This window comes from Argiope bruennichi, chromosome 7 (assembly GCF_947563725.1).
Source record: "Argiope bruennichi chromosome 7, qqArgBrue1.1, whole genome shotgun sequence".
Classification (NCBI taxonomy): Eukaryota; Metazoa; Arthropoda; class Arachnida; order Araneae; family Araneidae; genus Argiope; species Argiope bruennichi.
In genome coordinates this window covers 107,342,029-107,353,454 of record NC_079157.1, presented here as the reverse complement: position 1 = coordinate 107,353,454, position 11,426 = coordinate 107,342,029, and positions in this window count along the sequence as shown.

The window sequence follows — 11,426 nt, the reverse complement described above, 5'->3', positions numbered from 1 at the left end:
AAGAAAAAAAATATTTAAAAGAAATTACCAACATTTAGCAAAAGTTTGCACAATTATTAAATTATTATAATGAAATATAATTTTTGGAACCATAAAATTCATTTGTGTAGTAATATTTTTCGAAATTATTTCAGAAAATCTCAGAATTTCAGCTTTATTTTTATTTCTATTTAAAAGAAATTGCTCCACGCTGCACATTTTCACCTTCCAACATATATATATATATGCCAAACACACGCATTCGTTTTTATCAGTTGTATAGATTAACCACACTTATGTTATTTCTCGGTATTTATACTTCGCACGATTGACTTTATATCAAATTCAGCCTTTTCTTTTTGATCCAAGCATGTGTAATTTGCATGATGTAAATAAAAGACTAACAAATTCATATAACCTCTGCTGACGTTCAGTAATTCATTTTTTTTTCATTACTTCATATTAACATGAATCGACTTCACTGAATAATTTCAACATCAATGGATTTTATTTTCCACTCTGCCTCATGAATCGTCGATCGTATATTTCATTTCAGAGGGGTGAACTCGTTAAAAATGGGTTTGCCATCTGAAAGCTAGCAACCATTTTTCGAAAAACTAAGTGGCTCGTTCTGTCGATCTGGCCACGAAGCTTCGTAACCGGAGAGCGTCTGAATGGTCTAAGACTCTCATTAAGATTATAAAATAAAAATTTTAACACGGTGTCATTCTGGTCTAAAAGCACAATGCTTTGAATAGGAATTAATTCTGCGCATGTGCGTGAACTTGACTCCTAAAATTTCTCTTGAATATAGAAATATTTTGACATTAAATTTTATTTTAAAAGTATAGCATTTTGGAAAGTTCTTAGTAAGTGTTGGAAAAATGGATAAATATACCTAAAATAAATGAAAGAAAAAAAAAAGAAAAATTTATTTAAAAAATTCAAATTTTCGAGACTCGAACTGAAGACCAGCAAAACTAAGTGACTCGTTCTGCCGATCTGGCCACGATGCTTCGTACCCGGGTAGCGTCTGAATGGTCGAAGACTCTCATTAAGATTATCCACTAAAACTTTTAAGACGGTGTCAATCTGGTCAAAAAGCACAAAGCTTTGAATAGGAATGAATTCTGCGCATGTGCGTGAACTTCACTCCTAAAATTTCTCTTGAATATAGAAATATTTTGACATTAAATTTTATTTTAAAAGTATAATATTTTATAAAGTTCTTAGTAAGTGTTGGAATAATGGATAAATATACCTAAAATAAATTTTAAAAAAAAGAAAAAAAAGATATAAAAAATTTTTATTTTCGAGACTCGAACTGAAGACCAGCAAAACTAATTGGTTCGTTCTGCCGATCTGGCCACGAAGCCTCGTACCCGGAATGCGTCTGAATGGTTTAAAGCTCTCATTAAGATTATAAACAAAAAGTTTTAACACGGTGACATTCTGGTCTAAACGCACAATGCTTTGAATAGGAATTAATTCTGCGCATGTGCGTGATCTTCACTTCTAAAATTTCTCTTGAATATAGAAATATTTTGACATTAAAATTTATTTTTAAAATATAACATTTTCAAATGTTCTTAGTAAGTGTTAGAATAATGGATACCTAAAATAAATAAAAGAAAAAAAAAAGAAAAGATAAATATATTTAAAAAATTCTCATTTTCGAGACTCGAACTGAAGACCAGCAAAACTAAGAGGCTCGTTCTGCCGATCTACCCACGAAGCGTCGTACCCGGAGAGCGTCTGAATGGTTTAAGACTCTCATTAAGATTATAAACTAAAAGTTTTAACAAGGTGTCATTCTGGTCAAAAAGCACAATGCTTTGAATAGGAATTGATTCTGCGCATGTGCGTGAACTTGACTCCTAAAATTTCTCTTGAATATAGAAATGTTTTGACATTAAAATTTATTTTAAAAATATAACATTTTCAAATGTTCTTAGTAAGTGTTGGAATAATGGATACCTAAAATAAATAAAAGAAAAAAAAATAGAAAAGATAAATATATTTAAGAATTCTCATTTTCGAGACTCGAACTGAAGACCAGCAAAACTAAGTGGCTCGTTATGCCGATCTGGCCACGAAGCTTCGTAGCCGGAGTGCGTCTGAATGGTTTAAGACTCTCATTAAGATTATAAACAAAAAATTTTTAACAAGGTGTCATTCTGGTCTAAAAGCACAATGCTTTGAATAGGAATTAATTCTGCGCATGTGCGTGAACTTCACTCCTAAAATTTCTCTTGAATATAGAAATGTTTTGAAATTAAAATTTATTTTAAAAATATAACATTTTCAGATGTTTGTAGTAAGTGTTGGAATAATGGATACCTAAAATAAATAAAAGAAAAAAAAAAATAGAAAAGATAAATATATTTAAGAATTCTCATTTTCGAGACTCTAACTGAAAACCAGCAAAACTAAGTGGTTCGTTCTGCAGATCTGGCCACGAAGCTTCGCAACCAGTTAGCGTCTGAATGGTTTAAGACTCTCATTAAGATTATAAACTAAAAGTTTTTACACGGTGTCATTCTAGTCTAAAAGCACAATGCTTTGAATAGGAGTTAATTCTGCGCATGTGCGTGAACTTCACTCCTAAAATTTCTCTTGAATATAGAAATATTTTAACATTAAAATTTATTTTAAAAGTATAGCATTTTGGAAATTTCTTTGTAATTGTTGGAATAATTTATAAATATACCTAAAATAAATTTTTAAAAAAAGGAAAAAAAATATATAAAAAATATATAATAAATAACTTGACTCCTAAAATTTCTCTTGAATATAGAAATATTTTGACTTTAAAATTTATTTTAAAAATATAACATTTTCAAATGTTTTTAGTAAGTGTTGGAATAATGGATACCTAAAATAAATAAAAAAAAAATAGAAAAGATAAATATATTTAGGAATTCTCATTTTCGAGACTCGAACTGAAGACCAGCAAAACTAAGTGGTTCGTTCTGCCGATCTGGCCACGAAGCTTCGCACCCGGAGAGCGTCTGAATGGTTTAAGACTCTCATTAAGATTATAAACTAAAAGTTTTAACACGGTGAAATTCTGGTCTAAAAGCACTATGCTTTGAATAGTAATTAATTCTGCGCATGTGCGTGAACTTCACTTCTAAAATTTCTCTTGAATATAGAAATATTTTAACATTAAAATTTATTTTAAAATAGAGCATTTTGGAAATTTCTTTGTAAGTGTTGGAATAATGGATAAATATACCTAAAATAAATTTAAAAAAAAAAGGAAAAAAAATATATAAAAAATTCTCATTTTCGAGACTCGAACTGAAGACCAGCAAAACTAAGCGGTTCGTTTTGCCGATCTAGCCACGAAGCTTCGTTCCCGGAGAGCGTCTGAATGGTTTAAGACTCTCATTAAGATTATAAACTATAATTTTTAACACGGTGTGATTCTGGTCTAAAAGCACAATGCTTTGAATAGGAATTAATTCTGCGCATGTGCGTGAACTTGACTCTTAAAATTTCTCTTGAATATAGAAATATTTTGACTTTAAAATTTATTTAAAAAATATAACGTTTTCAAATGTACTTAGTAAGTGTTGGAATAATGGATACCTAAAATAAATAAAAGAAAAAAAAATAGAAAAGATAAATATATTTAAGAATTCTCATTTTCGAGACTCGAACTGAAGACCAGTAAAACTAAGTGCCTCGTTCTACCGATCTGGCCACGAAGCTTCGTACCCGGAGAGCGTCTGAATGGTTTAAGACTCTTATTAAGATTATAAACTAAAAGTTTTTACACGGTGTCATTCTGGTCTAAAAGCACAATGCTTTGAATAGGAATTAATTCTGCGCATGTGCGTGAACTTCACTCCTAAAATTTCTCTTGAATATAGAAATATTGTGACATTAAATTTTATTTTAAAAGTATAATATTTTGGAAAGTTCTTAGTAAGTGTTGGAATAATTGATAAATATACCTAAAATAAATAAAAAAAAAGAAAAAAAAATATATAAAAAATTCTGATTTTCGAGACTCGAACTGAAGACCAGTAAAACTAAGTGCCTCGTTCTACCGATCTGGCCACGAAGCTTCGTACCCGGAGAGCGTCTGAATGGTTTAAGACTCTTATTAAGATTATAAACTAAAAGTTTTTACACGGTGTCATTCTGGTCTAAAAGAACAATGCTTTGAATAGGAATTAATTCTGCGCATGTGCGTGAACTTCACTCCTAAAATTTCTCTTGAATATAGAAATATTTTAACATTAAAATTTATTTTAAAAGTATAGCATTTTGGAAATTTCTTTGTAATTGTTGGAATAATTTATAAATATACCTAAAATAAATTTTTAAAAAAAGGAAAAAAATATATAAAAAATATATAATAAATAACTTGACTCCTAAAATTTCTCTTGAATATAGAAATATTTTGACTTTAAAATTTATTTTAAAAATATAACATTTTCAAATGTTCTTAGTAAGTGTTGGAATAATGGATACCTAAAATAAATAAAAAAAAATAGAAAAGATAAATATATTTAGGAATTCTCATTTTCGAGACTCGAACTGAAGACCAGCAAAACTAAGTGGTTCGTTCTGCCGATCTGGCCACGAAGCTTCGCACCCGGAGAGCGTCTGAATGGTTTAAGACTCTCATTAAGATTATAAACTAAAAGTTTTAACACGGTGAAATTCTGGTCTAAAAGCACAATGCTTTGAATAGTAATTAATTCTGCGCATGTGCGTGAACTTGACTCCTAAAATTTCTCTTGAATATAGAAATATTTTGACTTTAAAATTTATTTAAAAAATATAACGTTTTCAAATGTACTTAGTAAGTGTTGGAATAATGGATACCTAAAATAAATAAAAGAAAAAAAAATAGAAAAGATAAATATATTTAAGAATTCTCATTTTCGAGACTCGAACTGAAGAGCAGTAAAACTAAGTGCCTCGTTCTACCGATCTGGCCACGAAGCTTCGTACCCGGAGAGCGTCTGAATGGTTTAAGACTCTTATTAAGATTATAAACTAAAAGTTTTTACACGGTGTCATTCTGGTCTAAAAGCACAATGCTTTGAATAGGAATTAATTCTGCGCATGTGCGTGAACTTCACTCCTAAAATTTCTCTTGAATATAGAAATATTTTAACATTAAAATTTATTTTAAAAGTATAGCATTTTGGAAATTTCTTTGTAATTGTTGGAATAATTTATAAATATACCTAAAATAAATTTTTAAAAAAAGGAAAAAAAAATATATAAAAAATATATAATAAATAACTTGACTCCTAAAATTTCTCTTGAATATAGAAATATTTTGACTTTAAAATTTATTTTAAAAATATAACATTTTCAAATGTTCTTAGTAAGTGTTGGAATAATGGATACCTAAAATAAATAAAAAAAAAATAGAAAAGATAAATATATTTAGGAATTCTCATTTTCGAGACTCGAACTGAAGACCAGCAAAACTAAGTGGTTCGTTCTGCCGATCTGGCCACGAAGCTTCGCACCCGGAGAGCGTCTGAATGGTTTAAGACTCTCATTAAGATTATAAACTAAAAGTTTTAACACGGTGAAATTCTGGTCTAAAAGCACAATGCTTTGAACAGTAATTAATTCTGCGCATGTGCGTGAACTTAACTTCTAAAATTTCTCTTGAATATAGAAATATTTTAACATTAAAATTTATTTTAAAATAGAGCATTTTGGAAATTTCTTTGTAAGTGTTGGAATAATGGATAAATATACCTAAAATAAATTTAAAAAAAAAGGAAAAAAAATATATAAAAAATTCTCATTTTCGAGACTCGAACTGAAGACCAGCAAAACTAAGCGGTTCGTTTTGCCGATCTAGCCACGAAGCTTCGTTCCCGGAGAGCGTCTGAATGGTCTAAGACTCTCATTAAGATTATAAACTATAATTTTTAACACGGTGTGATTCTGGTCTAAAAGCACAATGCTTTGAATAGGAATTAATTCTGCGCATGTGCGTGAACTTGACTCTTAAAATTTCTCTTGAATATAGAAATATTTTGACTTTAAAATTTATTTAAAAAATATAACGTTTTCAAATGTACTTAGTAAGTGTTGGAATAATGGATACCTAAAATAAATAAAAGAAAAAAAAATAGAAAAGATAAATATATTTAAGAATTCTCATTTTCGAGACTCGAACTGAAGACCAGTAAAGCTAAGTGCCTCGTTCTACCGATCTGGCCACGAAGCTTCGTACACGGAGAGCGTCTGAATGGTTTAAGACTCTTATTAAGATTATAAACTAAAAGTTTTTACACGGTGTCATTCTGGTCTAAAAGCACAATGCTTTGAATAGGAATTAATTCTGCGCATGTGCGTGAACTTCACTCCTAAAATTTCTCTTGAATATAGAAATATTTTAACATTAAAATTTATTTTAAAAGTATAGCATTTTGGAAATTTCTTTGTAATTGTTGGAATAATTTATAAATATACCTAAAATAAATTTTTAAAAAAAGGAAAAAAAATATATAAAAAATATATAATAAATAACTTGACTCCTAAAATTTCTCTTGAATATAGAAATATTTTGACTTTAAAATTTATTTTAAAAATATAACATTTTCAAATGTTCTTAGTAAGTGTTGGAATAATGGATACCTAAAATAAATAAAAAAAAATAGAAAAGATAAATATATTTAGGAATTCTCATTTTCGAGACTCGAACTGAAGACCAGCAAAACTAAGTGGTTCGTTCTGCCGATCTGGCCACGAAGCTTCGCACCCGGAGAGCGTCTGAATGGTTTAAGACTCTCATTAAGATTATAAACTAAAAGTTTTAACACGGTGAAATTCTGGTCTAAAAGCACAATGCTTTGAATAGTAATTAATTCTGCGCATGTGCGTGAACTTGACTCCTAAAATTTCTCTTGAATATAGAAATATTTTGACTTTAAAATTTATTTAAAAAATATAACGTTTTCAAATGTACTTAGTAAGTGTTGGAATAATGGATACCTAAAATAAATAAAAGAAAAAAAAATAGAAAAGATAAATATATTTAAGAATTCTCATTTTCGAGACTCGAACTGAAGAGCAGTAAAACTAAGTGCCTCGTTCTACCGATCTGGCCACGAAGCTTCGTACCCGGAGAGCGTCTGAATGGTTTAAGACTCTTATTAAGATTATAAACTAAAAGTTTTTACACGGTGTCATTCTGGTCTAAAAGCACAATGCTTTGAATAGGAATTAATTCTGCGCATGTGCGTGAACTTCACTCCTAAAATTTCTCTTGAATATAGAAATATTTTAACATTAAAATTTATTTTAAAAGTATAGCATTTTGGAAATTTCTTTGTAATTGTTGGAATAATTTATAAATATACCTAAAATAAATTTTTAAAAAAAGGAAAAAAAAATATATAAAAAATATATAATAAATAACTTGACTCCTAAAATTTCTCTTGAATATAGAAATATTTTGACTTTAAAATTTATTTTAAAAATATAACATTTTCAAATGTTCTTAGTAAGTGTTGGAATAATGGATACCTAAAATAAATAAAAAAAAAATAGAAAAGATAAATATATTTAGGAATTCTCATTTTCGAGACTCGAACTGAAGACCAGCAAAACTAAGTGGTTCGTTCTGCCGATCTGGCCACGAAGCTTCGCACCCGGAGAGCGTCTGAATGGTTTAAGACTCTCATTAAGATTATAAACTAAAAGTTTTAACACGGTGAAATTCTGGTCTAAAAGCACAATGCTTTGAATAGTAATTAATTCTGCGCATGTGCGTGAACTTAACTTCTAAAATTTCTCTTGAATATAGAAATATTTTAACATTAAAATTTATTTTAAAATAGAGCATTTTGGAAATTTCTTTGTAAGTGTTGGAATAATGGATAAATATACCTAAAATAAATTTAAAAAAAAAGGAAAAAAAATATATAAAAAATTCTCATTTTCGAGACTCGAACTGAAGACCAGCAAAACTAAGCGGTTCGTTTTGCCGATCTAGCCACGAAGCTTCGTTCCCGGAGAGCGTCTGAATGGTCTAAGACTCTCATTAAGATTATAAACTATAATTTTTAACACGGTGTGATTCTGGTCTAAAAGCACAATGCTTTGAATAGGAATTAATTCTGCGCATGTGCGTGAACTTGACTCTTAAAATTTCTCTTGAATATAGAAATATTTTGACTTTAAAATTTATTTAAAAAATATAACGTTTTCAAATGTACTTAGTAAGTGTTGGAATAATGGATACCTAAAATAAATAAAAGAAAAAAAAAATAGAAAAGATAAATATATTTAAGAATTCTCATTTTCGAGACTCGAACTGAAGACCAGTAAAGCTAAGTGCCTCGTTCTACCGATCTGGCCACGAAGCTTCGTACACGGAGAGCGTCTGAATGGTTTAAGACTCTTATTAAGATTATAAACTAAAAGTTTTTACACGGTGTCATTCTGGTCTAAAAGCACAATGCTTTGAATAGGAATTAATTCTGCGCATGTGCGTGAACTTCACTCCTAAAATTTCTCTTGAATATAGAAATATTGTGACATTAAATTTTATTTTAAAAGTATAATATTTTGGAAAGTTCTTAGTAAGTGTTGGAATAATTGATAAATATACCTAAAATAAATAAAAAAAAAGAAAAAAAAATATATAAAAAATTCTCATTTTCGAGACTCGAACTGAAGACCAGTAAAACTAAGTGCCTCGTTCTACCGATCTGGCCACGAAGCTTCGTACCCGGAGAGCGTCTGAATGGTCTAAGACTCTCATTAAGATTATAAACTATAATTTTTAACACGGTGTGATTCTGGTCTAAAAGCACAATGCTTTGAATAGGAATTAATTCTGCGCATGTGCGTGAACTTGACTCCTAAAATTTCTCTTGAATATAGAAATATTTTGACTTTAAAATTTATTTAAAAAATATAACGTTTTCAAATGTACTTAGTAAGTGTTGGAATAATGGATACCTAAAATAAATAAAAGAAAAAAAATAGAAAAGATAAATGTATTTAAGAATTCTCATTTTCGAGACTCGAACTGAAGACCAGTAAAACTAAGTACCTCGTTCTACTGATCTGGCCACGAAGCTTCGTACCCGGAGAGCGTCTGAATGGTTTAAGACTCTTATTAAGATTATAAACAAAGTTTTTACACGGTGTCATTCTGGTCTAAAAGCACAATGCTTTGAATAGGAATTAATTCTGCGCATGTGCGTGAACTTCACTCCTAAAATTTCTCTTGAATATAGAAATGTTTTGAAATTAAAATTTATTTTAAAAATATAACATTTTCAGATGTTTGTAGTAAGTGTTGGAATAATGGATACCTAAAATAAATAAAAGAAAAAAAAATAGAAAAGATAAATATATTTAAGAATTCTCATTTTCGAGACTCGAACTGAAGACCAGCAAAACTAAGCGGTTCGTTCTGCCGATCTGGCCACGAATCTTCGCACCCGGACAGCGTCTGAATGGTTTAAGACTCTCATTAAGATTATAAACTAAAAGTTTTTACACGGTGTCTTTCTGGTCTAAAAGCACAATGCTTTGAATAGGAATTATTTCTGCGCATGTGCGTGAACTTGACTCCTAAAATTTCTCTTGAATATAGAAATATTTTGACTTTAAAATTTATTTTAAAAATATAACATTTTCAAATGTTTTTCGTAAGTGTTGGAATAATGGATACCTAAAATAAATAAAAGAAAAAAAAATAGAAAAGATAAATATATTTAAGAATTCTCATTTTCGAGAGTCGAACTGAAGACCAGCAAAACTAAGTGGTTCGTTCTGCAGATCTGGCCACGAAGCGTCGCACCCAGTTAGCGTCTGAATGGTTTAAGACTCTCATTAAGATTATAAACTAAAAGATTTAACACGGTATCATTCTGGTCTAAAAGCACAATGCTTTGATAGGAATTAATTCTGCGCATGTGCGTGAACTTCACTTCTAAAATTTCTCTTGAATATAGAAATATTTTAACATTAAAATTTATTTTAAAAGTATAACATTTTGGAAAGTTCTTAGTAAGTGTTGTAATAATGGATAACTATACCTAAAATAAATAAAAGAAAAAAGAAAAAAAAATTATTTAAAAAATTCTCATTTTCGAGACTCGAACTGAAGACCAGCAAAACTAAGTGGTTCGTTCTGCCGATCTGGCCAAGAAGCATCGTACCCGGAGAGCGTCTGATTGGTTTAAGACTCTCATTAAGATTATAAACAAAAAGTTTTAACAAGGTGTCATTCTGGTCTAAAAGCACAATGCATTGAATAGGAATTAATTCTGCGCATGTGCGTGATCTTCACTTCTAAAATTTTTCTTGAATATAGAAATATTTTGACATTAAAATTTATTTTTAAAATATAACATTTTCAAATGTTCTTAGTAAGTGTTAGAATAATGGATACCTAAAATAAATAAAAGAAAAAAAAAAAAAGAAAAGATAAATATATTTAAAAAATTCTCATTTTCGAGACTCGATTTGAAGACCAGCAAAACTAAGAGGCTCCTTCTACCGATCTGGCCACGAAGCTTCGTACCCGGAGAGCGTCTGAATGGTCTAAGGCTCTCTCATTAAGATTATAAACTATAATTTTTAACACGGTGTGATTCTGGTCGAAAAGCACAATGCTTTGAATAGGAATTATTTCTGCGCATGTGCGTGAACTTGACTCCTAAAATTTCTCTTGAATATAGAAATATTTTGACTTTAAAATTTATTTTAAAAATATAACATTTTTAAATGTTCTTCGTAAGTGTTGGAATAATGGATACCTAAAATAAATAAAAGAAAAAAAAATTGAAAAGATACATATATTTAAGAATTCTCATTTTCGAGACTCGAACTGAAGACTAGCAAAACTAAGTGGTTCGTTCTGCCGATCTGGCCACGAAGCTTCGCACCCGGAGAGCGTCTGAATGGTTTAAGACTCTCATTAAGATTATAAACTAAAAGTTTTAACAAGGTGAAATTCTGGTCTAAAAGCACAATGCTTTGAATAGTAATTAATTCTGCGCATGTGCGTGAACTTAACTTCTAAAATTTCTCTTGAATATAGAAATATTTTAACATTAAAATTTATTTTAAAATAGAGCATTTTGGAAATTTCTTTGTAAGTGTTGGAATAATGGATAAATATACCTAAAATAAATTTAAAAAAAAAGGAAAAAAAATATATAAAAAATTCTCATTTTCGAGACTCGAACTGAAGACCAGCAAAACTAAGCGGTTCGTTTTGCCGATCTAGCCACGAAGCTTCGTTCCCGGAGAGCGTCTGAATGGTCTAAGACTCTCATTAAGATTATAAACTATAATTTTTAACACGGTGTGATTCTGGTCTAAAAGCACAATGCTTTGAATAGGAATTAATTCTGCGCATGTGCGTGAACTTGACTCTTAAAATTTCTCTTGAATATAGAAATATTTTGACTTTAAAATTTATTTAAAAAATA